This window comes from Bos grunniens, chromosome 26 (genome assembly GCF_055505025.1).
Source record: "Bos grunniens cultivar Pamir isolate PY7600 chromosome 26, Bosgru_T2T1.0, whole genome shotgun sequence".
NCBI classification, from domain to species: Eukaryota; Metazoa; Chordata; class Mammalia; order Artiodactyla; family Bovidae; genus Bos; species Bos grunniens.
The window spans coordinates 26,306,953-26,325,512 of NC_141190.1; the positions used below are offsets into that span (position 1 = coordinate 26,306,953).

The following is an 18,560-nucleotide window of genomic DNA, read 5'->3' on the forward strand; positions in this document are numbered from 1 at the left end:
CTGTAAAAGCTCCAGTAATTTGTCCAAGGTTTTACACCTAGGAAAGAACAGAGCCTGGACTTGAACTCTAGCACTTCAGCTTAGTGCCCACCAGTTTTCCATGTCAACTAGTCTTACTCTAAATTTATTTGTGGCTTAATAAAACATGTATAAAGTCTAGGCTAATTTTGTGTTACATGATTTTATTGAGGACTATTTAGGGCTTCCCTGGTGGCTCAGTAGTAAAGTATCCGCCTGCCAATGCAGGGGACACAATTTCGATCTCTGGTCCAGGAAGATCCCACATGCCATGGGACAACTAAGCCCCAGCACCACAACCTTTGAGTCTGTACTCTAGAGCCCATGAGCCACAACTACTGAAATCCATGCACCCTAGAGGCTGTGTTCTGCAACAAGAGAAGCCACTGCAATGAAAAGCCTGCACACCACTACTAAGAGTAGCCCCATTCCACTCAACTAGAGAAGCCCACATGCAGAAATGAAGACCCAGCACAACCAAAAATAAATAACTAAATCTTAAAAAAAAAAAAAAGAGTGCTATTTATAACAGAGAATCCAGCATCTTGCCAATATAATTTTGATTTCTGTAGCACCTGATGGAAATTTTAAAACATCATTATGTATGAAGTGTTCCTTCTTGTTAGTTTCAAGTGTTGAAAAATCCCAGATCTAACATACATCTCTTGGCTAAATTGAATTCTACAAATATTTATGGACTGCCCACAAAGAAACCATAAATTTGGAGCTTGATGATACAAATACTTTGGTCAGAGAGAGAGGCTCATAAACACATAATTACAATTATGACATGATAAATGTTATCAGAAAGAAATGTACAGTTACACTAAGGTCAACAGATTTGCCTAAGGCCACATGTGGGAGTCAGGGAATGCTATAAGAGGAGGTAATTGAATTGAGTTTTGAAGGAACAAATGTATGAAACCCACTGGAATCAGTAAAGATGATCAAGTTTTATAGAAGCAGAATCTTAAAAAAAAATGAAAGCTGTAGTAGGTTTAGATACCTTTTAAAGCATGGGCATATTCAGTTCACAATCAAAGAAAATTGATGTAAATGTCATGATGTACAATGAATCTTTTGATTTGCAGGAAAATTATCCAAACATGAATCACTATCAGCATCAGAACTTCAGTGCTAAAAGCTACTCCCCTAGAGTTTTAACATTCCAAGCTTTGAATGCAAAATGTATATATAGTTGGATGATCAAATTTTATTTAGCTTGAGAAAAGAGTTGGAGAATAAATGCATTATAAGCTCATGCAAATATAATTGATTTTAGAAATACGTTAAATTTTGGAAACACCAATATTTTATGTGATCTTCAAAAATTAGTGCAATGGACAGATAGATATGTGAGAAAGCATATATAACAAACTGTCAGTTGTGCAAGTACATGATGGGATTACGAATGTTCATTATATAATTCTTTCAAATATTTCTCATGTTTGAAAAGTGTCATAATGAAATCTTGAAAAGATAAAGCAGTGCAATATGTTTCCTCAGGAAAGCTGTGGGTTACCAGGATACATAATTTGGCTATATAGCCCTTGCATTGAGGCAAAGCTAAATGTTTTTCTGGCTCTAGGACTGTAGATCAAGCCACTTGGCTCAGGTTTAAATTAATCAGACAATCCAATCTCTTAGCCATAGTTATTGGCTATGCAGTAAAGGACATGCATACAAAGATGGACTATCAAAATTTGAGTGAAGTTTGTTGAAGTCCTCTGAGGAAGGAGGCTTCCTCAATCTTTTGAGAAACTTCTGGACCCATCTGTCTCTCTTGGGTGGTGAAAGAAGTCCTGCTTAGAAGAATTGTTGAATGTCATTTTTTAGTGACCAGGGTAAAGTTGGCAGAAGAGTAGGTTCTTAGAGCTGCTGAATCAAATCTTCTCTGTATGTTTTCTTTCCAGTTAAACATACATATAAATCCCTCTTTAATTTATTCCAGTGTACATTCTGTTGAATGCGTATAGTTACAGATTTCACATGTAAACACAGTGCTTGAAATAAGGAGACAGAATAATGATGTTCACATTTTACAAGGATGTAGACGTGTGTGCATATATGTGTATATTCTAATGTGTTCAAATGCATAAGTCTTCAACTGTAAGAAATATCCATACAGAAAATGGGTAACTCCGAGTATATATCATAAGTTAATTTGATTATCAATGATCACTTTTTAAGCTTAGAGCATTATATTTAGGCCTAGTTTTTTGGATATTTCTAGAATTATCTTTCTGATGGTTCTTGCTTTATTGAAAACAAAATAGGTAGTATCCATTTATTGCAGAAAACTACTGAAATTTTTCCTGGTCACACAAAACCACGCGTTCACACATGTTCACACATTTATATGTACACACTCATACATACATACACATATGTTTGTGTGTGTGTGTGTATTACTATACTTGGGTTTCTATATAGAACACCATAGACTGGGTGGCTGAAATAGCAGACATTCATTTTCTCACAGTTCTGGAGACTGAAAGGCCACAATTAGGTGTCAGGAAACTTGGTTTCTGGTGAGACCTCTCTCTCTGATTTGCAGATGGCTGCCTCCACATTGTGTTTTCAGATGTCCCTTCCTCTGTGTGTGAGGAGAAAGAGCTCTCTGGTGTCTCCTCCTCTAAGGATACCAGTCCTTGTGGGATTAGGGTCCCACCCTTTTAACATCATTTGGCCTTAATTGCCTCTTAAAGGTCTTACTTCCAAATACAGTCACATAGACTGTTCGGACTTTGACATATGAATTTCGGGGAAAACAATTCATACACTATACACACATACATGCACATAAACATTTATATTTCCATCATCAACCATGGTAAATGTGTGACTTTTGAACTGAAACATTATAAGAGATGAGTGAACCTAGTGTTATTACTCCGCCACGTGCCCACTTCCTCTATCCTCCACGCTCCAAATGGCTATCAGAGAAATAGCTCAGAAACAGTAATGAATAAGGTTGCCTGATTTAGCTAGAAAAAAAATAGAAGATGCCAATTGTATTTTAATTTTAGACAAACAAGTATTGCATAAACCATATTAAAAGACTATCGCTCATCTGAAAATCAAACTTAACAGGGAGTCCTGTGTATTAAAGGGATAGAAGTTTTTTTTTTCATCATTGTTCTTGATGGAAGGACTGTAGCATTACTTTTACACTCAAAAAAGAAGTGCAGTTTTTGATTCTGCTCAATTCTTCAAGTCTTACATCCTGACCAATTCTGGGGGAACCTCTTGCTGACTATATGGTATTACATTCCTATTTGATATTTAATTTCAGGAATGTCAAATGATGTTCTTGGTATGGTGTCAAATGGGTGGCTGAGTGACAGGATGCAAACACCGTACAAGATAAGACACAGGTTCTAGTTTTAATAAGCATATACTTCTGCAAACATCTTGAGAGCAATACGTGTTTAGTAGAGACCTCCATTAGTGCTCAACAACTATTTAACTGGCAGTTGATGTCTTTGTACTGTTGATTTTCAATAAAGATTGTGATGTAGTTGATTGTATCCCCCAAAAATCCATGTCAAGGTCCCAGTCCTTGGTGTCTCAGAATGTGGCCTCACTTGGAAATAGCATATTTGCAGATACAATTAGTTGAGATGAGATCATACTCGACTATGAGGGTCCCCTACTCCAATGTGACTGGTGTCCTTATAAAAAGATTGCCATGCAGAGACAGACATACACTGGGAAAGCACCATGTAACAACCAAGGCAAAGATTGGAGTTATGCAGCTGCAAGCCAAGAGCATCAAAAATTGCTGGTAAACCCCCAGATACTGGGAATATACATGGAAGTGTCTCTTTATATGTCTGAGGGAGCACGACCATGCTATAACCTTGAGTTTGGACTTCTGGCCTCCAGAATTATAAAGCCATACGTTTCTGTTATTTTCAACAGATTGTTACAATCACTTGTCATCAGAATAGCAGCATACCCAAGGTTTAAGATCTATCTTGGAGCCTACTTCCATATGTTGGGAGAGAATCATCAATTGGGAGAAAAAGTCTAACCCTATAGAAAAGAGGACACTTTAACTATGGACAACTTAGAACTTCTTTTTCTTTCTTTTTTAAGGAAAAAAAGCAATTTAGAGAAGAAAAATTTTTTTCATTTTCTTTATAGTACTCCTTATTTCATTTTACTGCAACAATCTCAATGAGAAGTGCAAAAGGCTTTTTATTGTCATATCAGATTTACATGGTAAAATTTAATGTACTTCTTGTCAGCTTTAAACACTGGAAATATGAATAAAATGTCAAATTATATTTGACTTCGAACCCAAGTGGTTATAAAAATGCAATACAAATTTACAATCATTTAGTCTTCCCTTTTTCCCACAATAAAACACCCCGTTTTATTCTTTATGGGAAACTAAACTTATTTTGCTCAAAGCTGGTAATTTATTAGAGCTTACATCAGATCTAAAGTGTGTTTCTCTTAGAAATCAATGGCAGGCCTGGAAGTAGGACCAAACTTTTTAATTATGGCTTTGAAGTAATGTAATTGTGGTTTTTAATGTGTCGTACATCTGCTTGAAGGGTTATATGAGTTTGTTCAAAGTTCTGGAAGCAATAAACTTAATTTTTTGGACGGTGAGCTAGCAAAGGGATACCAGTGATGCTAATTGGAGTGTACAGGATAATATCTCTTAATGCATTTTGTGATCTATCTCACACAAGGAACATCTTGCCCAGAGTGTCAGCAGGATCCGCATCAAAGGAATTCGGTCGGCTTTCTGTTCCATCATTTCCTCCTTTTTCCAGGTTCCTGGCTTTGAAACAACTCACCCTCCCTTCAGTGAGAGATTCAGTGACATGCAGCTGATTAATGTTATTGAGGATTTGAGGCCAAGCCTGTTTAATAGATTTGGGTATGAAGGCAAGGGCTATGTCAGTGATAGGGAAGTGTAGTCATTGCTTTCAAACCAGCCCAGCTAATTACTGGAAGTTAATTGTAGGACAGGAAATTCAACAGAAGTTGGAGAAAGCTAGAGAGAGCAAAGAAGGAGAAACCCTTCTTTGAGTTTCTGTTCTGGCACTTTTTATTGGATTCCCCCCTAAAAAACATTTATTTCCTAGTTCAAGATACTTAGATCTCCGGATCATAAATTTCTCAGAATTAAAATCAAACTTGAGCCTGTTTCTTTCCCATACTTTCTTCCCCTGTACACATATATGTGTCTCTTTCCTTTATTTCAATTTTATAATTATGTGGCATCATGTACATCCCTCTAAAGTCTGTTCAGTTCAGTTCAGCCGTTCAGTCGGTTATAGCAAGATTATTGCGACCCCACGGACTGCAGCATGCCAGACCTCCTTGTCTATCACCAAAGCTAAAGTCTGTTAGCTTTCTCTAAAAAACTCTCTCTTATCTTTGTGCTTCACAAAGTTAAGGTGTACTTTGTGTATAACTTAGGTTGGTCTGTATTAAAGTAAACATAAAACTTAAAAAATTTGTAAAATTGTTCCTCTGGTTGTGGTGCTCGATTGGAATCAGCTCTTTGACTTTCTGCAAACTTCTGTTTCCTTGTTTGTTTCTCTGCCTCTTGCATTTCTCCCCAGTGATGGCTCCACTGTCCTCGGCCATCTGAGCCCACTCTTCCACGTTCTTTCCTTCAATCAATGGCTTGACTTCAAGTTGCATGAAGAAAAGAGAAACTATCAAAAGACAGCTTCCCCCTACCACTTATGCTTAGAAATTGTATTCTGGTAAGCATCGTTTTTCAGATGAGGGAGACCTAGTCTTTGATTATCCTTTTTCTCATGTTTTTAATTTCTTCCTTTAAATGACTCATCAGCACTTTTATTTTTGTACCCAGCACATAAAGATTTTGGTGGTGGGAAGAATTATGCCTTCCCCAATATCTGTATCTTAATTCTTGAAACTTGTGAATATATTAGGTTATATGGCCATGAGTTTACCTAGCAGATGGAATTAAAGTTACTAATTAGCCTACTTTGAAATGGGGAGATTATCCTGGATTATCCAGCAGGCCCAGTACAATCACAAGGGTCATCGAAAAAGGACGCAGAAGGCAGAAGGGGTCAGGGTGATATACTGTGAAAATGACTCAATAAGCGTTTGCTAGCTTTGAAGATGAAGGGAAGGGACTCTGAGCCAAGGGATATGGGCAACCTCTAGAAACAGGAAAGATAAAGAACAGATCATACCCAGAATCTACAAGAAGGAAAGCAGCCCTGTGTTCATCTTAATTTTGGCCTGATGAGACCCAAGTCAGATACCTTACATACAGAAGCTAATACCTTAAGATGTACTAGTTTGTTAGTTTATGACATTAATTAGTTGATTAAGTTTGTGGTCATTTTTCATGGCTGCAAACAGAAATCACCTATCAAACCAATAAGACCAACTAAATGAAATAAACTCAAATACAGCCAAATGAATGAATGTTCCCAAATACCAGGTATTGTTTACTCTCCCCCACCTCAGTCTCTCCCTCAGTTGTCTCTTAATCTCAACCTTTCTCTTTCCTTCTCCTTTTATAATTAAATTGCTCAAAACAACTGTATGAACATACCCACCCTGTCTTCTCCCTCTCATGCCTGTCTTCTACCTGTTCTAAACATGACTTCTGCCCTCACTATGGCACAGAGTCAACCATTGCTAAAATTGCCAATGACACCCAAGTTACCAAGTTCAGGAGACCTTTATTCCTCATCACCATTTAATGCCTTTGCTTCAAATCCCATATTGAAATAGTGCTTTCTCTCAACTTCCATGACACCAAAAACTTTAGATTTTCATTCTCTTCTTGAACTTTCTCCATGCCTTTTCTTGCTTTCCTCACCTCATCTGATTTGTGTGTATGTGGCAATACCTGTATGCTCAAACCTAAACCTTTATCTTGAGCCCATCATAAAACAGATACCACCGTAGCTAACTTGGTCAAAGAAAACTTGGTATATTGACTTGATTACACAGATGATAAATAAAAACAGAGGAGCCAAATGGAGGAGGTCAAGGCAACCCAGAAACTAGTAACAGTGAGAAGCTGCAGTCATTCTTCCAAGATCCTAATGCATAAAACACACTGCCTGCCTTCTACCTAGTCTTTATATTTTCCCTGAAAATAATTTTTAAATGTGACAAATTTTCTGGATTCTCACAATCATTATTCTGGTACAAACCACCATCATCTGTTATGGAACCACAGAAATGCATCACATTTTTCTATTCTTTTGCCAAAGAACTACTTTCTAAATGCAAACCTGATAGGTGTACCCTGTTTCCAAATTATAAATTATATTTATATGTAGGCTACAAGAAAAACAAAAATCTTAACCTAAAAGGTACTGGTATGATCTGGTGTAATTCCCTACTTGGCTCTCAAACTACTATTCATCCATCATAACTGACTTTCTCCAAGGAATCTTCTTTTTCTTGCCAGCTCCTCATTTTTCTTTCCCTGGAATGATGTTCTCATTGCTTCTGTTGCCTCACTCATTCTCTCCTTGGAGTGAAAGATGTGTTTATCTGATTGGTAAATTTGAGAGAAAAAGCTGGACTTGTGTAGTGTGACTCAACCATTCTTTCTGCCTTTATCTTTTGGGATTTACCCGTTAGTAGAGGCCACAGACCCGTTTTGCTCCATCCACCGAAACACTGAGCTGTAACCATAGTACTGAGGCCTGTAGGTTTAGGATTTTTCTAGTATTTAACATGACTTAATTTTTTTTTTTTCATTTTTCCAACTCTTAACCTCCCTTAATTGCACTTACTCTCAGACACAGAAGGGAGAGGTTTTTATCTAGGGTGCCCACTAAAGGCACAATGTCCAGTTTAGTTACACCTCTCTTTCCCAAGGGTCTCTGTAGAACCCTTCTCTCCCCCTCTCCCTCTGCTGGTGCATTTGTCACAATGGCCATCTTTCATTATCTGAGTGTCATCTGTGAATGGTCTCTTGGCCTGCAAAAAGCTGTACTCTGTGAAGCAGAAGCTATATCTTTATCACTATTGTATTTCTAGTGCCTATCATGGAGCCTGACAGAGAATGAGCAGTCTGAAATGATCGTTGATAGAATCCATGGAAAAGCTTAGTCCTTTATACAAGAATGGCCAGGGAGGTGTCAGAAGGCAGCTGCTACAGGCAGGCAGTATCCCAAGAGGAACCCTGATGCTTTAAGGCACAGAATAAAATTCATTTCCCAGCCTTTTACAGAAAAAGAATATATATAAAGACATTATTTTCTAAGAAAGGTTTTGTGAATTTTATTTGTAATATGACAGCAAACTCTTTCAAGTGTATGAGAACAGAAAAAAAAAAAAGCCAACAAAAGCTGAGTGAGTGAAGTATCTCAGACTGAAAGTGTGATTTCTGGGCTTTAGTCTGGATTTTCTTTTACTGTATATCTCAGTATTTGATTTACCACTTGTGATATTTAGGATAGATATATTCGATCAATGAGCATTTTTAACTATCTCCGATATATAGTAAACTTTTAATTTTAGAGTCCTCATGGAGTTAGTTTATGGGCTTCCCTGAAGGTGGCTTAGATGGTTAAGAATCTGCCTATAGTGTGGGAGACCTGGGTTCAATCCCTGAGTTAGGAAGATCCCCTGGCGAAGGAAATGGCTACCCACTCCAATATTTTTGCCTGGAAAATTCCATAGACAGAGGAGCCTGGTGGGCTACAGTCCATGTGGTCTCAAAGAGTCGGACACGACTGGGCAACTAACACTTTCACATGGAGTTTATGATCATAGCACGTACCTAATAGCAGGCAGTATGCTTTAAATGTTCTGGGCTTTGTTGTTGTAAATGTTTATTTCTTTTATAAATTACTCTGGCTGGGCTTTCCTAGAGTTTTCTAGCATCTATTTTTAAGGTTTAGTGTATGCTTTTAGCCACCTAAAACACTAGGGGCAACATACAAGAAAAATGAGTTCCTCCTTTGGGGACTCTAGCAATTCTATTAGAACTTGCCAATTCTCATGGGGGAATTCTTCACTGGAAAATAGCTCATACATCAGTATTATAATACAGTGAGACTGGGCTCAAGTCACAGTTCTGCTCCTCAATTGCTATTTGACCTTGGTTAAGCCTCTCAAACTTTTCAGGCTCAGTTTTCATAACTTTAAGTGAAGGAAATAAAAATGACATGGAGTATTTTTCTGACTTTTTTCCTTAAATAATTTTTTAAAAATTTTGCAATAATTTTAGATTTATAGAAAAATTATAAAGAAAGTATGGAGTCCTATATATTTGTACAGATGGTTCCCCTGTTATTAACATCTTATATTACTATGGTACATTTGTCACAATAAGTTGGTTAATTACAATTATTAATTACTGTTATGCATTATGTGCATTATGCATACATACATACACTGCTGCTAAGTCGCTTCAGTCGTGTCCGACTCTGTGCGACCACATAGATGGCAGCCCACCAGGCTTCTCCGTCGATGGGATTCTCCAGGCAAGAACACTGGAGTGGGTTGCCATTTCCTTCTCCAATGCATGAAAGTGGAAAGTGAAAGTGAAATCGCTCAGTCGTGTCTGACTCTTAGCGACCCCATGGACTGCAGCCCACCAGGCTCCTCCATGCATGGGATTTTCTGGGCAACAGTACTGGAGTGGGGTGCCATTCATACATTACTAGTAACTAAAACCTATACTTCATTAGTAGTTTCTTAGTTTCTACCTAAAACTCCATTTCTGATCCAGGATCCTGTCCAGGATACAGCATTACCTTTAGTCATCAAATAGTTCCTCTTGACCGTAATATTTTCACAAATTTTTCATGTGTTTTCTGTTTTTTGTTGTTGTTGTTGTTACTGTTTTTAGGGATTATGGTGAATACAATTGTCTTCCTGCTATCTGTTCTCTCCTTCCTTTCAAAAGGTGGTAGTTTAGAGTAAGGGCCCTTTGTTCTGCGTCTTCCTCATTTATGAGGTGGGGATAATAGTAGCAACCTCCCAGGATTGTTAAGAGTATTCAGTTCAGTTCGGTCACTCAGTGATGTCCTACTCTTTGTGACCCCATGAACCACAGCACGCCAGGCCTCCCTGTCCATCACCAACTCTCGGAGTTCACCCAAACTCATGTCCATTGAGTTGGTGATGTAATCCAACTATCTCATCTTCTGTCGTCCCCTTCACCTTCTGCCTTCAATCTTTCCCAAATTTCAGGGTCTTTTCCAATGAGTCAGCTCTTCGCATCAGGTGGCCAAAATATTGGAGTTTCAGCTTCAACATCAGTCCTTCCAGTGACCACCCAGGACTGATTTCCTTTAGGATGAACTGGTTATATCTCCTTACAGTCCAAGGGACTCTCAAGAGTCTTCAACACCACAGTTCAAAAGCATCAATTCTTCTGCACTCAGCTTTCTTTATAGCCCAACTCTCACATCCATACATGACTACTGGAAAAACCATAGCCTTGACTAGATGGACCTTTGTTGACAAAGTAATGTCTCTGCTTTTGAATATGCTATCTAGGTTGGTCATAACTTTCCTTCCAAGGAGTAAGCGTCTTTTAATTTCATGGCTGCAATCACCATCTGCAGTGATTTTGGAGCCCCAAAAAATAAAGTCAGCCACTGTTTCCACTGCCCTATCTATTTCCCATGAAGTGATGGGACCGGATGCATGATCTTCGTTTTCTGAATGTTGAGCTTTAAGCCAGCTTTTTCACTCTCCTCTTTCATATTCTTCAAGAGGCTCTTTAGTTTTTCTTCACTTTCTGCCATAAGGGTGGTGTCATCTGCATATCTGAGGTTATTGATATTTCTCCTGGCAATCTTGACTCCAGCTTGTGTTTCATCCAGCCCAGCATTTCTCATAATGTACTCTGCATAGAAGTTAAATAAGCAGGGTGACAATATACAGCCTTGAGGAACTCCTTTTCCTATTTGGAACCAGTCTGTTGTTCCGTGTCCAGTTCTAACTGTTGCTTCCTGACCTGCATACATGTTTCTCAAAAGGCAGGTCAGGTGTCCTGGTATTCCCATCTCATTCAGAATTTTCCACAGTTTATTGTGATCCACACAGTCAAAGGCTTTGGCATAGTCAATAAAGCAGAAATAGATGTTTTTCTGGAACTCTTTTGCTTTTTCCATGATCCAATGAATGTTGGCAATTTGATCTCTGGTTCCTCTGCCTTTTCTAAAACCAGCTTGAACATCTGGAAGTTCACTATTAATCAAGGTCATAGTTCTAAAGCACCGCAGCAGTGCCTGGAACACAGTCAGGAGTCCATTGTGAAGAATGGGATGATGGAGGGATAAATACCTTTCCAATCTGTACTCAGGTGCAGTTGTGTGAAAAGGGAATTGGTGAATCAAATATGTCAAACAAAAGTCACTCTAGTGGATACCAGTCTCACAAACTTGAAATCAAGGTGTCACTCAGAGCTATGATCCTTGTATAAGATCCTTGTCCAAGCCTGTTACTTATTAGCAGAATAATTTTTTTTATTGTTGTAGGAGCTGAGCCCTCACCAGGGACATCCACTGTCCCCTAGAATGTGAACCTTTTCACAACAGGGCAACTCACTCCTTCAAAATGAGCAAATGAATTTCTGATCCTTAAATTTCCCCCTTCAGGAAGAGCCCAGGTCTTTTGAAGTATTCACCTGATTAGGCCAGGCCCACTTGGAATAATGACCTCTGATAAACTCAAAATCAATTGATTTGAGACCCTAATATCATTTGAAAAATCCCTTTACTATTGCCATACAATGTAACTTAGTCATAGGAGTGAATCTCATCCTTTCTGTTCTGCTTGCCCTTGAAGGGCAGAGACTATACATGGCAAATATATCAGGGAACAAGCGTCACTCGGTCCATCTTAGAATTCTGCCTACTGCAGTGTGCTCTTCAGCCCTTGGACAGCATCACTGCAGGTTGAATAGAGATCCATCTGGCTCTGGCTGTAATGTTAAAGACTTACTGGGCAGTGCGTCAAGCAGGAATAAAAGTTGGAAGGATAATGCCATAGTGAAAGATGATGATGGCTGACAAAGGTGGTGGCAGAGTGGGTGAAGAAAAGTTCACAGTTTTTAGATATATTTGGAGAAAAAAAATATTCAGGCCTTGACAGAGAGGTGGTACATGAAAGTTGAAAGAAAGGATGAGTAATGGATGCTGTTTTATTATTTATTATCATGTAACAAAATTTCACCAAATGTATCAGTTTTAAAAAACAAACATTTGTTGTTTTGATCTCTGTATGGCTTAGGGATATTGATATAACTTAGCTTGGTTGCTATTAAGATGTCAGCTGACGTTTCAGACATCTGAAGACTTGACCTGTACAGGAGGATCTTTGTTCAGGGTGGCTCACTCACATTCCCATTGGCAGGAAGCTTTCTATTTCTCAGTATATGGACTTTGCTTCAGGGTTGCTTATGTGTCCTCACAACATGACAGCTGCTTTTTCCCAACAAGTTATCTAAGAGAGAAAGCAAATTAGGAGCCATATTTTCTAAACTAGTCTCAGATTTCATATGCTGTCACTTTTGCCATATTCTATTCATTAGCAATGAGTCACTGAGTCCAGCATGTACTCACAGGGATTGGAATATGGTTCACTATTTGAAGAGAGGAATGTCAAAGGATGTGACTATCAACACCTTTGTGTAAGAGTTTAGAGAAGAGACAGGTGGGTATGAGCTGATATGGCCATGAGAGATTTAAATTTGAGTTAGGCATTGACTAAAGAGTAGGATTTTCATAGGGAGATACAGAATAGTTATCCAAGTAGAGAAACCAGAACAAACAAGAGCATGGAGATAGAACAGAGAGAGATCCCACTGAAGCCAAACATTTGATGTGAGGATCACAGGAGAGTGGACAATATACGTTGGAAGTCACTTCATAGAGGGCCTTAGGCAACTTCATGCTAAAGAGTTTGCATTGACAGTTTGTGATAGTTTTCAAAGAAAAATAAAATTGTTGACAGCACTTTGCCCCAGCACAAACTTGGCACAGCCAAGTGATATTTCTGCTCCAGATCCAAGGCTAGTTCCCCAAACTCAGTGATACTCAGGAACCTAGTATTTTGTGCATTGAAGGGACTGATTGTGAGTCAAATTATTCATCAGGTTTGGAAGGATTTATTGAGGAATCCTGAAGGAAAAATCTCCTGTCACCAAAGCAAGATTTAAACCGCTTAAGTGCACATAAGTCAAGCAGAAATTATGGTAATTGGACTTAAACCTGCTTCCCTTTCTGCATACTGTAAATAAAAGCAGACAGTTTAAACAAAGGAGTAAGATGTAAATACAAGAGTGAGATCAAAGCAAATCTGGAATTTAATTCTGCACGGAGAAAACAAAATCCAAGATATACGACCAGCACTTTGTAAAACATTTTGCAGCAGTAAAAACTGACAGCCTAAAATATGATTTGTTCAGCATGTCTATGCAGAGTTCGCAGAACAATTTAGAATTCACCCTTTTTTGGTATTTCCCAATTATCTTGTATTTAACGAAGTCGTTTACGAATTCTTCATTGAAATACCCACAATGACTATTGTATTTGCACACAAATGGACTCCCCCCTTTCCTAACGTTTTCTTTATCACTGAAATCACCCATAGTTGTGACCTTTATGTGTTATTTTCTTTAGTAATATTGTAATTCTTTTTGAAAGCCAATGAACTAAATGAAATGAATGGACATTTTTAGGTGCGGAATTAGACGATGATATGAGTGCTTATGGAATCACTAAACTTTATCAATTTATTCTAATAATGAATAATTTGAAAGTAGGTCTTCAAGTAAATAGAGCTAAGAATAAAGACTTTTTGAATAAGGTAGTAAGGATGATGGGAAAGTTTAAGGCAATATTGGGGCAAAAGAAAAAGGCAAAATTGAGAAATGGGTCAGGAAAATAAATTGTGTAAGGACAGGATGCTAACACAATCATTACTAATTTATCATTTTTAATCAAGACAGTGACAAATGTGCATAACTAGTGTTTGCCATTTCCTCCTTGATAAGTTCTGGCCAAGTGTTCCTAAATAGAAATTTCTCTTTAGATCACAAGTCCCTACACGAATAGCCTACATTCTGAATGCAAGCTGTCTTGCCTCCAATGGGGTGAAAATTGGGGTGAAATGTCATACTTGTTTTATGTTTAAAACATGGATACACATTCAGCACCTAAACAGATATACAGTTTATCTATGGTATTTAAATTTTATGAAGGGAGCAATTAGATTAAAAAAAAATCTAAACGGTTCTATATATGTTTGTTGAAGAGGGTCATGAAAAAAAAAGTTGACAAATATTGTTTTATATCACACTTCCCTAAGTCTCATGTAGAGCTCCACTAGAGTTTAAGCTCCTTGAGCATATGGATTTTTCTAAATTAATTTATTTTAACTGGAAGCTAATTACTTTACAATATTGTGGTGGCTTCTGCCATACACTGACATGAATCAGCCATGGGTGTACATGTGTCCCCCATCCCAAACCTCCCTCCCACCTCCCTCCCCATGCCATCCCTCAGGGTTGTCCCAGTGCACCAGCTTTGAGTGCCCTGTTTCATGCATCGAACTTGGACTGGTGATCTATTTCACACATGGTAGTATACATGTTTCAAGGCTGTTTTCTCAAATCATCCCACCCTTGCCTTCTTCCACATAGTCCAAAACTCTGTTCTTCATATATGTGTCTTTTTTGTTATCTTGCATATAGGGTCATCATTACCATCTTTCTAAATTCTGTATATATGCTTTAATATACTGTATTGGTGTTTTTCTTTCTGACTTACTTCACTCTGTATAATAGGCTCCAGTTTCATCCACCTCATTAGAACTGATTCAAATATGTTCAGGAAAATAAATTGTGTAAGGAAAATTTTATAACAGTTGAGTAATAGTCCACTGTCTATATGTACCACAACTTTCTTATCCATTCAACTGCAGATAGACATCTAGGTTGCTTCCATGTCCTAGCCATTATAAACAGTGCTGCGATGAACATTGGGGTACACACATCTCTTTCAATTCTGGTTTCCTCAGTGTGTATGCCCAGCAGTGGAATTGCTGAGTCATGAGCATACAGATATTTAAACATCTCACTGCTGCATCCTCAGTGCCTAGAATTGCTGGGAGCCAGAGTGAAGAACTCCACCCGTGGCAAAGGTCATGAGGAAGGAGGCTCGGCATACGCAAAGGTGGGATGGAGCCTCAGGAGTCCTCCTGGAAATTCTCGAGCATCTGCCCCCAAAACCAGAGTCTACATACTTTACTGCTTTGTGCTCTCACCTACACATCTGACTTTACGGGGGGCTGTCCCCCACCACCTCTCTCTGAAAAAGAGTTAACTTACAGCTTCAGTTAATAAAAATTCCTGGGCATGACAGAAGTGTTTCAACCTACAAACTCTCTGAAGGTTCTCTAGCCTGCCTGACAGGCTTGTCCAGCCACATGTGATTGTTCACAGCCTCCCAACCGTGAGAGGCACGAGATGCTTTAAACCTTCTAAAAACAGATTCTTTTGAGAAGTTAGGAAATTATTAGTGTAGTATAGTGGGCTGATTAGAAATTGTATTGGTGAAAGGTTTTTCATTTGTCGAGCCAATGTTTGCTGCTAAGTCTCCGCATCCCCTGCCCTTATACACATTAATGAATATACAGAAGAACTAAGCATTAACCTTTGATATTAATCACGTTAGACCTTAGGCTAAGCAAATTCTTTCCTTAATTAAAACCCACTGCAACCTCACCCTGTAGGAATGTAACCTTATCTGGCGCCTTCAGAAGGTGGCTTCTGTTTTAAGAATAATCACCCCTGGAAAAATAAAGCGTTCTGGTTGACTGACCACTATCACAGGGAGAGGGTCATAAATGATTAACAGGCCCCTTGGCCAGAAGATGATGTAACACCCCTAAGACCTTTGTTTACATTTGTATGAAGCACCTGATTTTGATAAAAGTCAGGACTTCTGACCCCACGTGACTTTTGTATTACATCTCTGTGTATAAAAGCGGACCCTGGAAAATAAAGAGTTGGATCAGTTCCTCGAAAGACTGGTCTCCTCATGTCGTTCTTTCTCTCACTTTCTGGCTGAATTCCCATCTGGACCATGGAGGCTCGTCAAGCCTACTAATTTTGCCTGGACTTCTAAGATCCGACCGGGGAGGCCTTAGTGTCTCCCCTCCTTCGGGAGAACGGAAGGACGCCTGCGTAAGTGACATAAACTCCTTGTCTCAGAGTTTTATTGGTTTTCCATGTAAACCAAGTTATTCAGCCTCTTTTCTACACTAAATTTTCCTTACTGAGCTATCCTTACTTAACTACTCTGTATATTTCTAGTTGACATTTAATTAAGCAATTGTTTCCTGACCAATGCCAACGCCGTCCCCTCTTCAAGTTCCCTGGATCCACCGGGGCTGGACCCCGGCAAGTGGTGCCTGAACAGGGACATACTTGACACACAGGAGGTATTTATTAAATATGTATTACATAAATGATTCTTCTTACTTACAACAGAGACACCCAGAGTGATGATAGCAGTACCTGATATCAATTGCTTTTATGATCAAAAAAGAGCAATCTAATACTTGGTCCAGGCCCTGGTCACATGTCCATTTCCATCAATGACTAGCACCTCCTTTAAGTGACTTGAGTCCTCCACCCCTTGCCCCACACCGGGCATCTTTTATATAATGTTCTTTCTACTCTAAATTGTCCCACTTGCAGCATAATCAACTCCAACTCACAGTTCACTGACGCTCTTGACAGACTCAAATGCTTTCATAGCTCCCTTTATATATATATATATATATATATATATATATTCCCCCCCCCCCACAACATTTAACTTAGGGACACAGTAGCATGTCCATGTGTAACATATCAATCATGCCTGTTTTCTTACCAGACTGTAAGGTCCATCATGTCTGTTTGAGCTCATTGTTTTATCCTTTGCACATAGCACTTTCCCTAGTACGATGACGGTAGGTGTTGCAAGAGGGCATCAGAGGGCAAACGCACTGAAACCATACTCACAGAAAACTAGTCAATCTAATCACACTAGGACCACAGCCTTGTCTAACTCAATGAAACTAATCCATGCCCGTGGGGCAACCCAAGACGGGCGGGTCATGGTGGAGAGATTTGACAGAATGTGGTCCACTGGAGAAGGGAATGGCAAACCACTTCAGTATGAACAGTATGAAAAGGCAAAACGATAGGATACTGAAAGAGAAACTCCCCAGGTCAATAGGTGCCCAGTATGCTACTGAAGATCAGTGGAGAAATAACTCCAGAAAGAATGAAGGGATGGAGCCAAAGCAAAAAGAATACCCAGCTGTGGATGTGACTGGTGATAGAAGCAAGGTCCGATGCTGTAAAGAGCAATATTGCATAGGAACCTGGAATGTCAGGTCCATGAATCAAGGCAAATTGGAAGTGGTCAAACAAGAGATGGCAAGAGTGAATGTCGACATTCTAGGAATCAGCAAACTGAAATGGACTGGAATGGGTGAATTTAACTCAGATGACCATTGTATCTACTACTGTGGGCAGGAACCCCTCAGAAGAAGTGGAGTGGCCATCATGGTAAACAAAAGAGTCCGAAATGCAGTGCTTGGATGCAATCTCAAAAACGACAGAATGATCTCTGTTCGTTTCCAAGGCAAACCATTCAATATCACAGTAATCCAAGTCTATTCCCCAACCAGTAACACTGAAGAAGCTGAAGTTGAACGGTTCTATGAAGACCTACAAGACCTTTTAGAACTAACACCCAAAAAAGATGTCCTTTTCATTATAGGTGACTGGAATGCAAAAGTAGGAAGTCAAGAAACACCTGGAGTAACAGGCAAATTTGGCCTTGGAATATGGAATGAAGCAGGGCAAAGACTGATAGAGTTTTGCCAAGAAAATGCACTGGTCTTAACAAACACCCTCTTCCAACAACATAAGAGAAGACTCGATACATGGACATCACCAGATGGTCAACACCTAAATCAGATTGATTATATTCTTTGCAGCCAAAGATGGAGAAGCTCTATACAGTCAGCAAAAACAAGACCAGGAGCTGACTGTGGCTCAGACCATGAACTCTTTATTGCCAAATTCAGACTGAAATTGAAGAAAGTAGGGAAAGCCACTAGACCATTCAGGTATGACCTAAATCAAATCCCTTGTGATTATACAGTGGAAGTGAGAAATAGATTTAAGGTCCTAGATCTGATAGATAGAGTGCCTGATGAACTATGGAATGAGGTTCGTGACATTGTACAGGATACAGGGATCAAGACCATTTCCATAGAAAAGAAATGCAAAAAAGCAAAATGGCTGTCTGGGGAGGCCTTACAAATAGCTGTGAAAAGAAGAGAAGCAAAAAGCAAAAGAGAAAAGGAAAGATATAAACATCTGAATGCAGAGTTCCAAAGAATAGCAAGAAGAGATAAGAAAGCCTTCTTCAGCGATCAATGCAAAGAAATAGAGGAAAACAACAGAATGGGAAAGACTAGGGATCTCTTCAAGAAAATCAGAGATACCAAAGGAACATTTCATGCAAAGATGAGCTCGATAA

At 38.9% G+C, this 18,560-nt stretch overlaps 1 long non-coding RNA gene across 6 annotated transcripts in view; it reads left to right on the forward strand.

Annotated features, from left to right (window-relative positions):
• The window catches only part of LOC147344290 (uncharacterized), a 611,360-nt gene that overhangs the window by 177,129 nt on the left and 415,671 nt on the right, over window positions 1-18,560 (forward strand). The window lies entirely within an intron of this gene.